This window comes from Rattus norvegicus, chromosome 10 (genome assembly GCF_021556685.1).
Source record: "Rattus norvegicus strain SHRSP/BbbUtx chromosome 10, alternate assembly SHRSP_T2T, whole genome shotgun sequence".
NCBI classification, from domain to species: Eukaryota; Metazoa; Chordata; class Mammalia; order Rodentia; family Muridae; genus Rattus; species Rattus norvegicus.
In genome coordinates, this window is record NC_141543.1 from 97,058,356 (window position 1) to 97,070,942 (window position 12,587).

General features: G+C 39.7%; 1 protein-coding gene across 7 annotated transcripts in view; it reads left to right on the top strand.

Annotated features, from left to right (window-relative positions):
• Tanc2 (tetratricopeptide repeat, ankyrin repeat and coiled-coil containing 2) overlaps window positions 1-12,587 on the top strand; it is a 319,000-nt gene that overhangs the window by 202,338 nt on the left and 104,075 nt on the right.

Genomic DNA, 12,587 nt, shown 5'->3' on the forward strand with positions numbered 1-12,587 from the left:
GTAATTTCGAAAGAAGCCAAGTGGGAAGAGCAAGTGGGGGTGGAGGAAAGCTTTAGGCTCCTGAGTTTCAGAGGTAACTGTTGACCAATGTCAGGCCTGACCACATTGGAGGTGAACTGCATCCTGATCTGTACTTTCCTATAAAATTTCTCTCACTTTTAATGTACTGTTTTGTAACATAGAATCCATTTATTTTCTTGGCGTTTCAGACAGTTGTGGCAACAGCTGACCGACACGCTTTGACCCACTTATGCACTCTGTTACTTACTTTCTTCCCTCTTGGGGCAGAATACACAGCATCTCAGGATAGGAGAGCTGTTGTAGCTCACAGTTGGAAGGTGTAGTTCATCACAGTGAGGAAGGAGTGGAGCAGGAGCACAAGGCAGCTGATCACACTCATCCTTGGTCAGGAAGCAGAGACAGGAGTGTCAGTGCTCAAACTCACACTCTGCTTTGTGTTCAGTCCAGGACCCCAACCCAGAGGACAGGACAGTATTGTCCACATTCAGGGTGGGTCTTCTTGCCTCAGTTAAGTCTTTCTGGAAATGTCTTCATGGATGCTGCACAAAGGTGTGTTTCCATGGTGATCCTAAATCCCTTCAAGTTGATAACATGAAAATTAACCATTATAGGGAACTGTCTTCTCTGTGGCTCCTCTAAAAGGAACATAGTCTTTTCTTTCATTTCATCATGAACCGTCTCACTGAGGAGATTGTCCCTGTTTTCTGTGCCTCTGTTCCAACAAACCTTCTCTGATAGCTTTTAACACATAGCATTCCTTTGATACCCAGAGATCTGTAGCTCCTGGTATTTATTTCATGGCTTGTTTTATATTGATTTGCTTCCCTTCCCTAAGCAGCAGTACTCACACGGGAAAGAACACACTCATGCCTACTGCCCGTTCTGGAAACCAGTTTCCTCACAGCTTTGCAGTAATAGCCAAGCAGATGGACACCTAAGATGACCGATTGTACCGCTGTGTTGTCACAGGCACACCAACAATAGTCAGTCTCTTAGTGTGGTTCCTAATCTCTGCGTATATTTATTGCTTCTACAGTTTGTCTTATACTAGCTGCTTACTATATTTTTTCATTATTTAGCTTCAGCCTGAAGATTCAAGTAATTAAAGTACATCCATAGATTTTTTTTCCAAAGTATACCTATTTTTTTTTACAAAGTCTGAGAAAAAGTGTTTCTAACGATACTAATTTCATACTCCTTCAAAAAGACTGCATTAGCACTCAAGCTGTGCCTTCCCATTAGTGAAGTCGCTATGTTAGTGTTTTGGTGTCTTCAGGCTGTCTCTGTTTCCCAAGAGATTTACACTGAGCAATCAATTAGAACATGCTTTCCAGATGAGTGTATTGATCGAGAAGAGACAGGGTGTTTACTTAGTAGTTTGGCCTTCTAAAATTAGCATACTCTAATTCATTACTCCAAAATTAGCATGCTCTGGGAAATAATCAAGCTCAAAAAAGTAACATGTAATCTTGATGACTATTTACAAAGAAATTGAATCCATATTTCTGATATGAAATAAAGAATATTGGTGAGAAAAGAAAGCAAACAACTTGGACAGACCGTAGACCTTCTTAGCAATCCTGTATAACTTAGGATTACTGTATCTAAAACTTTCCACATTCCTGTAGGTTCATAATCAGATGGTTTTCCTGACATCCACCATCTTCAAACATATAAATTACAATCAGATTTCAGTTTGAAATGTTTTTCCTAATTACAGTTGAACTAAAATTACCTTTGTCACTCCCCAAAAAAGTAAAATGATTGAAGATGATTTCAATATGGTTAATTTCTAGAGGCCAGTGAGATGGTTCAGCAGGTAAAGACACTTACCCCGGGTCTGAAGACCTGAGTTTAATCCCTGGCACCACAGATGGATGAAGAGAACTAACTCCTACAAGCTCTCCTCTTACCTCCACCTGCTCACTGAGGCACATCGTGTGTGTGTGTGTGTGTGTGTGTGTGTGTGTGTGTGTGTGTGTGTGTGTGCGCGCGCGCGCGCACGCACATGATCATATTTTAAAGTATTACTTGTTTGATGAAATAGCTTTTGTTTTGTTTTGTTTTGGTCTAGCTGCTCTGAAACTGAACCTAAAGCTTTACACGTGCCACTAAACTACATTCCCAGTGTAATAGGCTTGGTTTTGTGTGTTTATCAGTGAGTGTGGACGTATGTGTACATGTGTGCAGGTGCTCACTGAGGCCAACAGAAGGTTTCAGATCCCCTGAAGCTAAAGTTACTGGAGATTGTGAGCTGCTCGACGTGGGTGCTCAGAACTGAAGTCTAGTCAGTCCTCTGCAAACCCTCTTATCCACTAGGCCATCTCTCCAGCCAGACGTGGTTTTTTTCCCCTTAGTAACAATTCTAATATTGTATAATGCTGAGTATTTAAAGAGGTGTGTACTGAGGGGAGGGGGATGGGATAGGGGACTTACGTCTGGGAAACTGGGAAAGGGAATAACATTTGAAATGTGAATAAAAAAAAAATCCAATAAAAGAAAAAAAGAGTATATAAAGGATTTATGTATTTGCAATGACTTCATATGAAATTTGTTACAATTTATTTGTGAAATAAAAACATTTGAAAATGCAAAAGAGATGCATGTACTGACTATGCACCTATAGTGTATCCAGTGATGACTAATAGTATTGACTAATTGATTTAAAGTATAAAAACTGCCTGAAATATGTTCACTGTGAATACTCATAGCGCTATGCTCTTACATTATTTAGGGTTCTAAAAAGCTTTTATTTATATGACTTGAGATGCTTTTTAACCATATTATAAACTAATATGTCAAGCACTAGTTTCAGCTTTTAAATATAGTAGTAGGTTTTTAAAAATAATAGAGGTCATTAAAATACCTGTTTGTTCAGGACTGGGAAGGTGGATTCGTGGAAACATGGCACTCGCTGCTCTTGCAGTAAGTTTGTTTCCAGCACCCATGTGGTAGCTCCCCGCCATCCCTGACTCCAGTGAGGGGTCCAACACCCTCTTCTGAGCTCTTGCAGACACCAGGAGTACACATGGTGTAGATATATACATGCACGGAAAAAGACACCTCATGCTCACTAAATAAAATAAGTGTTTATTCATCTTAAAAATAAAAGATCTTTTTTACATGTTAAAAGGGTATAGAAAATTCTACTACATAGTTGTAAAAAAAAAAAAGACTAACCTGGTAAAAGGAAAATAACCTCTTAGTGTCATAACAATAAATTAATAAATTCAGTTTTAAGGACCCCAAACATGTCTTGGAAGTCCCGAAGGGTCCCCAGACACTTCAATAAGCAATTTAAAGAATATTATTATAGTTGAAAATGAGTATTATGTCTCAAGGACTGTATAGTCTGTTTACAGAAAGGCAAATGGGTGAGTATTCTGAGAGTTTTTAGAAGTTAGAAGTTGTTTATGAGCATGGTTTATGAGTAGAGTTCATTTCAAATTTACCTTAACAATAACTGGATTGTTGAGTCCTAAGAGTAGTTTGTCTTTTGACTGTTGACACAAAGGTTATTAGGGTAATATCTTGGTTGATCATCAAGTCACATATTTGAACATTGGCTTCATTAGTGAAAAGCCGTTTTCATTCTCTAAATACAGCTGTTCTGACCAGCTGTTCTACCAAAAATTGATGTTTCCAAAATCTCTGCCCAACAGTAGAGAGAAGGAAGTCACCTAAGAACACCATTCTGGTCCCTTTGCAGAAGGCAGCAGAGGCTCCCTGGCTAGTGTCAGCACTCACACTCCTTTTTATAGTCATAACGCTGTATTCTAGTGTGGGATGCAGAACTGTTAGCCTGCCCTTAAAGTCTGTCTATAGAAATAGTCAATTGAATTAGCTCTGTGAAGTTGTTTTACTGACAGTTTCATAATAACTTGAAAAGTTCTATTTTTTATTTAATCATCATTGCGTTATCAGGGGATTATGCTAAAAATACAATGAAACATCTCTTTAGACCACCTCAGTGAAGTAAGTCTTTTATGCCATCAAAAGGACAAAAGACTGTTGAGAGAGGAAAAAATAGTTGTTTTTTACAGGTAGAAGTACTACATTGTATGATAGAGCATTAAAAGGGAACCAAGGAGTTAAATACACAATATGAATGCTCACATGGGGACTTCAGGCAATCTGTAGGGAATTAGTGAAAAATTATTAGTGATAAGGCCCTAACTTGCCTATTGTTAAATTATAATCATACAGTTTTACTTGAAGAGATTGCATGTTACTTACTAAAACTTCATTTCTCAATATATGTTGTTTTCCTTAGTCCTTTACTAACTCTCATTACATAAAGACATTTAGAGACTTTCTGTTTAGTGAATTGCTACTTTGGCAAACACCAGGATGGAGGGCAAGTGTGAAACGGCTGCTATCTGGTTATTGGCACAAGTTTTGCAAAACTGGTCCTGTGACTGTTAACTTGGCTTTGAGTTCCTGCGTTCAAAGCAGTAAGCTTAATTTTCATTAAATAAAATGAGTACATCACAGCATGTATGAGTCCGTCACATTTCTGAAACAATGAATTCTTTATTAAGCTGACTAAGATGCATGTCATGAAGCTGGATGCTATCGCGTTAGCCCACCGAGTCATGCAGCCCTGGGCTTGCTTAGTCATCTTGATCATTGCCTAGCTGACTGGCACAGTTACAAGGGAATATTTCCATCAGTATTTTTAATCGCTGTTGTTTATTATTTTAATAAACAATATTAAATGTCCTTCTTAAGTAAATTCAAAAGCTAGAGGACGCTTACATTCACAATGTCAACATGTGACCGTTAGATAGCAAACTGTGTGCCCTAGTTATGTGAGATCTCTCTCTTTCCCCATAGCCAACTCTTCTACAGAGGGCCTTAAATTTTGAAAATTCATAATTTAAGTTGAACATTTTTAACATCTGATAAAATCTAGACTGCCATGTTTGAGTAGTTTTTATTACATTTTATTTATTTATTTTGTCAAGATAACAGGGTGCACATGTGCTGTATTATGCCCGTGGAGATCAGGAGACAGCCTACAGGAGTCTGTTCTCTCCTTTCCCTGTGTGTCTGTCCTAGGGATCAGGCTCAGGCTATCAGGCTCGGCAGGAAGTTCCTCCACCTGCTTAGCTGTCTGGCTGCACTCTTTTTCCTTTGCTTTGCTTTGCTTCTTTAACTAAACACTGAGTTAGAGTTGCTCTGCCATTACACAGGTCTGGTTTTTATATAAACCAGTCTTACTTGGTAAATTAATAAATCTTAAGATTAGAAAACCCAAGTAAGAGCTAATACATAAAAAGTTTTTATAAGTGATGCTTTCAACTGAATTAGACTTCAGATTAAGATTTCTCAGAAGTGTAAAAAAAAATCAGCAAAAAAACCAATTGAAGTAACCATAATGTCAGTAAATTCAGTGGGCTAATGTCTTTGCAACACTTTTGAATTCATTAAAATAATTTAGGATTTATATGTAAAGTGTTTTATGGAATAATTTCCCAAGATACTAATAATAAAATTATAGAACTGGAAATTTCATTTGCAAAGTTTCATTACAAAATTTCATTAATAAAAGTTCACTTAGAAATGTTACTCTTAAATTTCAAGTAATTAGAATAACTAGTTTTGATATATCTAAAAACAAATATGTCTCATTCTCAATGCCAACAGTTTAATAATACAAAACTTCAACTGAGTTGACATAGTTACATGCATGTTATAAATCTTTCTCATTTAAAGACATTACTTTTTGTATTTTCCCTATATATGAGAACCTAAATTTGATGAAGTATATAGAAAGTGATAACCATTCTAGGAACTGGGTTTTCCTTGTTTCTTTCATTGTTCTCTGATGATCTCTGTCCTCTCCCTGAGAATTCCAATCAAAAGTGATTCTAGATTGGTTTTTAAACAGATATTGTCCTGTAAGACCCGTGTCAGGGGCTCGGGATACAGCTCAGTTGGTAGAGTACCTACCCAGCATGCCCTGGGTATGCTTCCTAGCACCACATGAAAGGGGCAGGAAGCTCAGAGGTTTAGGGTCATCCTTAGCTACACTGTAATGTATAATTCCCTGACTTTAGAAAACTTAGAACACTGTGACTAATAGTTATTCGGATGAAGCAGGAAGAAGTCCTAAGTCCCATGTTTTTGGCTTAGAAGATAGGATACATAGTAATACTTTACTACCTGTGTAAGCAAATGGTGATCAAGAAACGCACTTCTCAAGGAGGCAAAATAGTCTTAGGGAAGTTTTCTAAATTTATAATTCCTGTTAAGTATCCAAGTAGATGACTCACTTTTCCCTCAGATGGTGGATTTGAACCTCGAGCCTCCTGCATGCAGGTCAAGCCACGCAGCTCTAGCTACAGCCCTGGACCACTTTTTATCTTAAGGTTGGGTCTCATTTAGTTGTCAGTTAGCATTAAACTTGCTAGCCCAAGAACCTTGAAGTCACAATCCTCCCGGCTTAGCCTCCCAGAGTAGCTGGGACAACAGACCTACACTACCAGACACAGCTTCATAGACAGTGGTCATGAGTTGTTGGAAATGATGCCCAAGAGTTTAAGATTGAGGTCTAGACTAGAAATCTAAGCCCAAGAACCATCATCACTTAAAAAGCTGTAACAGACTTTAAACTACCCACTGAGGTGTGTGGGGGGGCAGTAATACATTTAAACCAAGGATTCTGGGGTGGTCATAAAGGAAGACCCACCCCATCAAGAGTTAGGGATTGGTTTAACAATGTAAAATCATAACAATGTGAAATCATAATGTGAAGCATAAAAATAGAAAATAAATCACTTAACAATCAGTGGCATTAATCAAAATAATTTCAGCACAGTAATGTGGGTAGAAACCAGGCTCTGAGTTTTTTTTTGTTTTGTTTTGTTTTTTTTATAAAAGAAAGTGTTTAATTTGACTTGCCATTTCTGAGGGCTAGAGTCAATGATCTCAGAGTGAGGAAACAGCTGAGGTTTCACATCTTGATCTATAACCACAGAAAGACATACACACACACACACACACACACACACACACACACACACACACACATATACACACACGAAAAATGGCACAGTCTTTGGAAACTTCAGACTAACCTCCACCCCTATTGACATACTTCTTCAACAAGGCCACAACTTCAAATCCTTTTCTAAATAGTCCAGTCAGCTGGCTACCAAGTTTTCAAATATATGAGTCTCCGGGGGTCTTTCTCATTCTAGCCACCACAAGAAGAAAATGCCGAATGTCATTCCTAGTTGGGTGTTGCTATGTGAGGACAGTGCCAAACCTATATAATTTTTAAGAGTGGGGGCTCAGAGGTTCCTAGTCCTGCCAGGACAACCCCACCAACATGTTTGAATGCCTGGTGTGTGCCTCTCCATCTGAGGAATCAATTTTACACACAGATGATTGTTTATGGACGGTCACATTTCAATTCCTGACCTTACACTTCAGTAGTGGTTGGGAGAACAGAGATTTACTGAGCTCAACCCTTGTGCTGCCCTCTTCCTCCAGGTTCCTTCTCACAGTAAGAAGCTCTGGGCTGGTTCATAGATGGAGTCACACTGTCACACCTACTTCCTCATGCTTGTCTGGAGCTTGTAAGATAGCATGGAGACTATTCCACAGTGGCTATTGAAGAATCCCAACGTGGAAAAGTGGCTGAAGAGGCATACATAAATCACTCTCCTTCTAGAATTGGATTCTTCTGAAAATCGAAAACATGAATGTAGTCCTACTCTAAAGATTGCAGGCTCTGAGTTATTATCATGAAAGAAGATTGCTAAATAGTTCTTTGAAAAAGTTGGGTAGTCAAAGAAAGAAGGGAGATAAGGCAGAAACCTCAAAGGGAAGAAGGCCTGAAAAGAGGCAATACGTTCTCAGTATTCTTTTTGTTTTTTGTTTTTTAATTAAGTGTCTGTGGGATAGAGATGATTGAGTGGTTTCCCTAAGTGTCTGTTTTAATTCACAATAGGGGAAATGATTGCAGATAGACGCTGTCCTAAACAATTACACGCATTCTTCAGAGTGGTGCTGTTTACCTTATATGAAGATGAGAAGACTGACAAGTTGCTAACATAAGAAACTAGGCCACAGATAGCAAGTACCAGAGACAGACCGAACTAGAGGCATCTTAGTCCTGACTCCACCATTTTACCCATTCTGCCAGGTTTTCCTGCTTGTCCAAAAGCTGTTTCTGCTTCAATTTTTTTAACAGAATTTATCTAGCATAAACATTTTTCAGACCATTCTCTTTACACTATTTTTATAGGACCTGATTCAAATTGTTCCACATGTTTAAAGATTTATTTCCTGAGGTGGGAATGCCCGCCTCCATTGCTCTTTTGCTGAGGACCCAGAACAAGCAGGGCTTGACTCTTGCCAGTTAATCAGCCCTTATAGCAACTCAGTAGACAAGTGATACCCTGCCTTGGTTAAATATTTCTCTCTTTGTTTAGCTTTCTTTATGTGCTCTATGTGTATGTATACATATGTGTGTGCCCCAGAATCAAAGGAAACCTGCTGCAGTCATTTCCTTCTGCCACAATAGTCCTAGAGATCAAGCTCAAATCATCAGACTTGGTGACGAGTGTCTGTACTTGTTGAGCATCTCTCCCCAGCCCCAAATGTCTCTTCAGAATAAACAAACCAGAACCAGTGTGCCATTGAATATACACACCCACACATACACACACAAGCACATGCTGCACACATGTGCACATACACACGTATACACACATCATATGATAATGATGATGATGATGATGGTGGTGGTGGTGGTGGTGGTGGTGGTGATGATGATGATGGTGATGATGAAGTTTTAAAGCTGTTTAAGGAGAGTAGCTGAGCTGCAGGTCGGCATGCTCACCCCACAGTTCCTGTCCCTGGGAGGCTGGCGGAGGAGGACTGAAAGTTACATGTCAGGCCTGAACTACCTAGAAAAACCCTGCCTAAATAAATAAGCCTTTTGGGTAGTGTGTGTTAGTAATATTTTCAAGTTTTGTTTGAAGCATAGGTGTTTGTCTCTTACTTTGTGTAAAAACTAGTTTGCTGGCATGAACGGTAAGGATGAGCCAGAAATTACCTTTTACTCTGAGAGATATTTCCACGCTCGACTTTGTATTCGCTGTGGGAGGATGCAAGCTCGCACGGTTGTACTGTATTTGTACCAGACCCTATCAGTATTATGTACCAGTCCCGAAGTGACTTTGTTTCAAGTGACCATGGGATTGTCCCTTAGTAAGTACATGTAGTCAAAGCCACTTAGAAGGCTCACGCCCTGCCCTCCGTCCTGCCTCCTCTGCCCTTGGCTCTTTCTGTTAGCATTGGATGAGCAGGTTGGTTAGTGTTAGTAAATCTTGGGCTTATTTGGTGTTCCTTTTGTTTTTGTTTTTGTTTTTTAAGGTTTATCCTTGCCTTTAAAAAAGATTTTTTCCATAACCTAAATATATAATTATAACTAGTGATGAGCTTATATAGAATATTCCTCGAAATAGTTCATTTGTTGCCACAAGCACAGTTTTCACTGAAAACGTGCACACGCTGAGTGAGTCTGGAGGGTTACGTTTATTTGTCAGTTGTCTGTGTGTCTGTGTGTGCATGTGGGTCTATGCATGCACCGTAACCTGTGTCCGCAGACATCAGCACAGCTTGTGGGCGTCAGTTTTCTGCTTCTGCCCTGAATGACCTGGGGATTGAATTCTGACCAGCCTTGGTGGCACCTTTATCCACTGAGCTTTCCCACAAGCCCAAGAAAGTGGTTTTCATATCCCTTGAAAACGTTTCTTTCTAAAACTCACCTTACTTGAGTCCCAGTTGGAATATTTTCTCTGTATATTATTTTGTTTAAAATTTTCAGATATACAAGGAGTTTACAAAATTAATAAGTGCTTATCTACCACCACCTTGGTTTTTTCATACACCTTTCTATGTATCCACATCAGACTTAACCTGTCTTTCTATACGCATTTCAACGTAAATTATGGATAGTATAGTTTGCTGAAATATTTTTAAAAGGGTGGGTGGGGTGGTCTCTGCCTTCTTGCTTCCCTGGGAGTGCTGCCTGACACCCAGCACTGCTCCTGAGTAGGACTGATTAAGTCACTCTCTCCCTCAGGAAAAGTTGCAAAAGTAACTTCTCAGTGGATTATTTTGGTGGTTTCTACTATTGAAAAGCTCTTTGAAACTAGCTGATACCCAAAAGAGTCATATATGAATGATCTGACAGAGAATATTATTTCTCTGCCCCCACCGTCCCATCCTAAATTTATGGTTGGGTATATTAAAAATATGGCTTTCTTTTAACGTCAGTCTGACAAAAGTCCTAGGTACTGAGGTACAGAAACTGTTTCTTGGCTGTTCTTGGTTCTTGCAGTTGTTTTACCATATGGCACTGCTCTAATTTTGTCTGTGTTCTTCTCTTGAGACTTTGTGAATAGATTACATTTTTAGAAAATTTTTAAAATAACTTTTTAAAATGTCAAAGCCTTCTCAGTAGGATAAGATGTCATGCAGCACTGTGTCCATGGGAGGCCTTGTCTTTGTTTGCCTCTGTACCCAGTGCTGACCTAGAACTCTCTGTGGCCTAGGCTGACCTCAAACTAAAGTGATCCTCCTGCCTCCCTCCCAAACCTCCCAAATGCTGAGATTACATGGATATGCGGTCACGCCCAATGCCAGACATTATCTTAACAGAATTATTCTCTAAAATGGAAACATGTTGAATCACTACTTACTCTATATCCCATATTATAAATTAGTTTTAATCAAATTCATGAAAGCCTTCTTTGAAACAAAATCTAAAGTAGTCTTAGACCCGAAGAGATACGGCTGTTTAAAAAACATCTCAGCCCTCAGTAACTGTTCTCACTGGAAATGCACTCTCTGGCCAGACAAGTCTCCTTCCTCCCGCAGGTATGCGTAGCCACACCAGGCTCTCCCGTGATCACCGAGGACCTGAACTCAGGTTTGTGCTTGAACAGCACACACTCTTTCCCATAGGTCCATCCCCGCAGCCCAAACATAATTCTTTTTTTTTTTTTTTTTTTTTTTTGGTTCTTTTTTTTCGGAGCTGGGGACCGAACCCAGGGCCTTGCGCTTCCTAGGTAAGCGCTCTACCACTGAGCTAAATCCCCAGCCCCGCAAACATAATTCTTAAGACAAGGACAGAGAGAAGACAGGAGACAGTGAAAACCTAGTTCACCCCCATGCAGTGCTCACGTCCTGCACAGAAGATGCAATATCAAGTCAAAATGAAAAGGTCTGGACCCGGCAGTCAGAACTAGGTTCTTATTCAAATTTTAAAACCAGTTATGTGGACTGAGGTCTCTAGTCTAAAGAAAGAGACACATCTATAACTATATTACAAGAAGTTTTTTCAAGAAAAGCCCATGATTTCTCTTCTAATCAGAAGAGCTCCTCACCGTGAAGCGGGCCTGAGCAAGAGTGCCCTTACCCTTTCTCCTTCCCTAAGGCATGTGTCAGTGGGTCATGCCAACTAGGTTTTGATCTTTGCATTTCCTCCATCCTCTCTGGAGTCCTGAGGTAGCCAGTTCACTCTTTCTCTCTCCCTCTTCATACCTAGCTCCTTCCCTCCTGCCTTCCCACTGCTGTCCTCGAGGAAGGGCCCTGAATACCCAAGAACCCTCTGAGTTGCTAGGCACTGATGCAAGTGGCATCACATACTCCAAGAACCATAAGCCAACAAAGCAAACTGTTCAGCTGTTCACCTCTCTAGAATTTAAACAAAATGTGACCAGGAGAGTAATGAATTAAAATGATACTTAATTTCTACGTTTGGTGAATCTTTAAGATTACCAGTTGACTACTAGGACAATAGAGCAGAGACTGGATGACAACATAGAAATAGAGTCTTTGCAAAACTGATTGAGAGAGCAAGGCGCAGTGGCATGCTCTTGGAGTCCCAGCTGAATCAGGCAGCATGCCTAGGGCCAGGAGTTTAAGACCAGTATGCACAATATACTCCTTGTCTCAAAATAATGACTATAGCTGCTTTGGAAGTCATATGAAAGAACTAACTACATTATCAAAACAACAACAAACCTTCAAAGGAATAATTCAAAATCCCTGCTTACTTACCACATAATAATATTAAATGAAATTTTCAAAAAGATATAGAATATATAAAAACATTGAATTATTTTTATTTATCAGAAAAAGTAAACTGACAAAAATTACCCTGAAGAATCTGATTAGACTTAGCCAGGTAAAGACTTTAAATCGGCTGAATTAAGCATGCACTGTGAGCTAAAGGAAGCAATGGGTTTGGACTGAAGAGGCCTGGGGAAGCAGCTCAGTTAGTGCTGTTTGCCTAGATTCATAAAGCCATGGGTTTGATCTCTAGTAATGCATACGCCAAGGATGAGGCTGAGACAGGGGGATTATAGCCTATATGTGAGACTCTGGAGGGAGGGAGGGAGGGAGAGAGGGAGAGAGGGAGGGAGGGAGGGAGGGAGGGAGGGAGGGAGGGAGGGAGGGAGGGAGGGAGGGAGAAAAGCTTGAGTTACACATTACAGAAAGCCCTAAGGGCGAGGATTTTTAGATTTAACATGGCAGAAAGG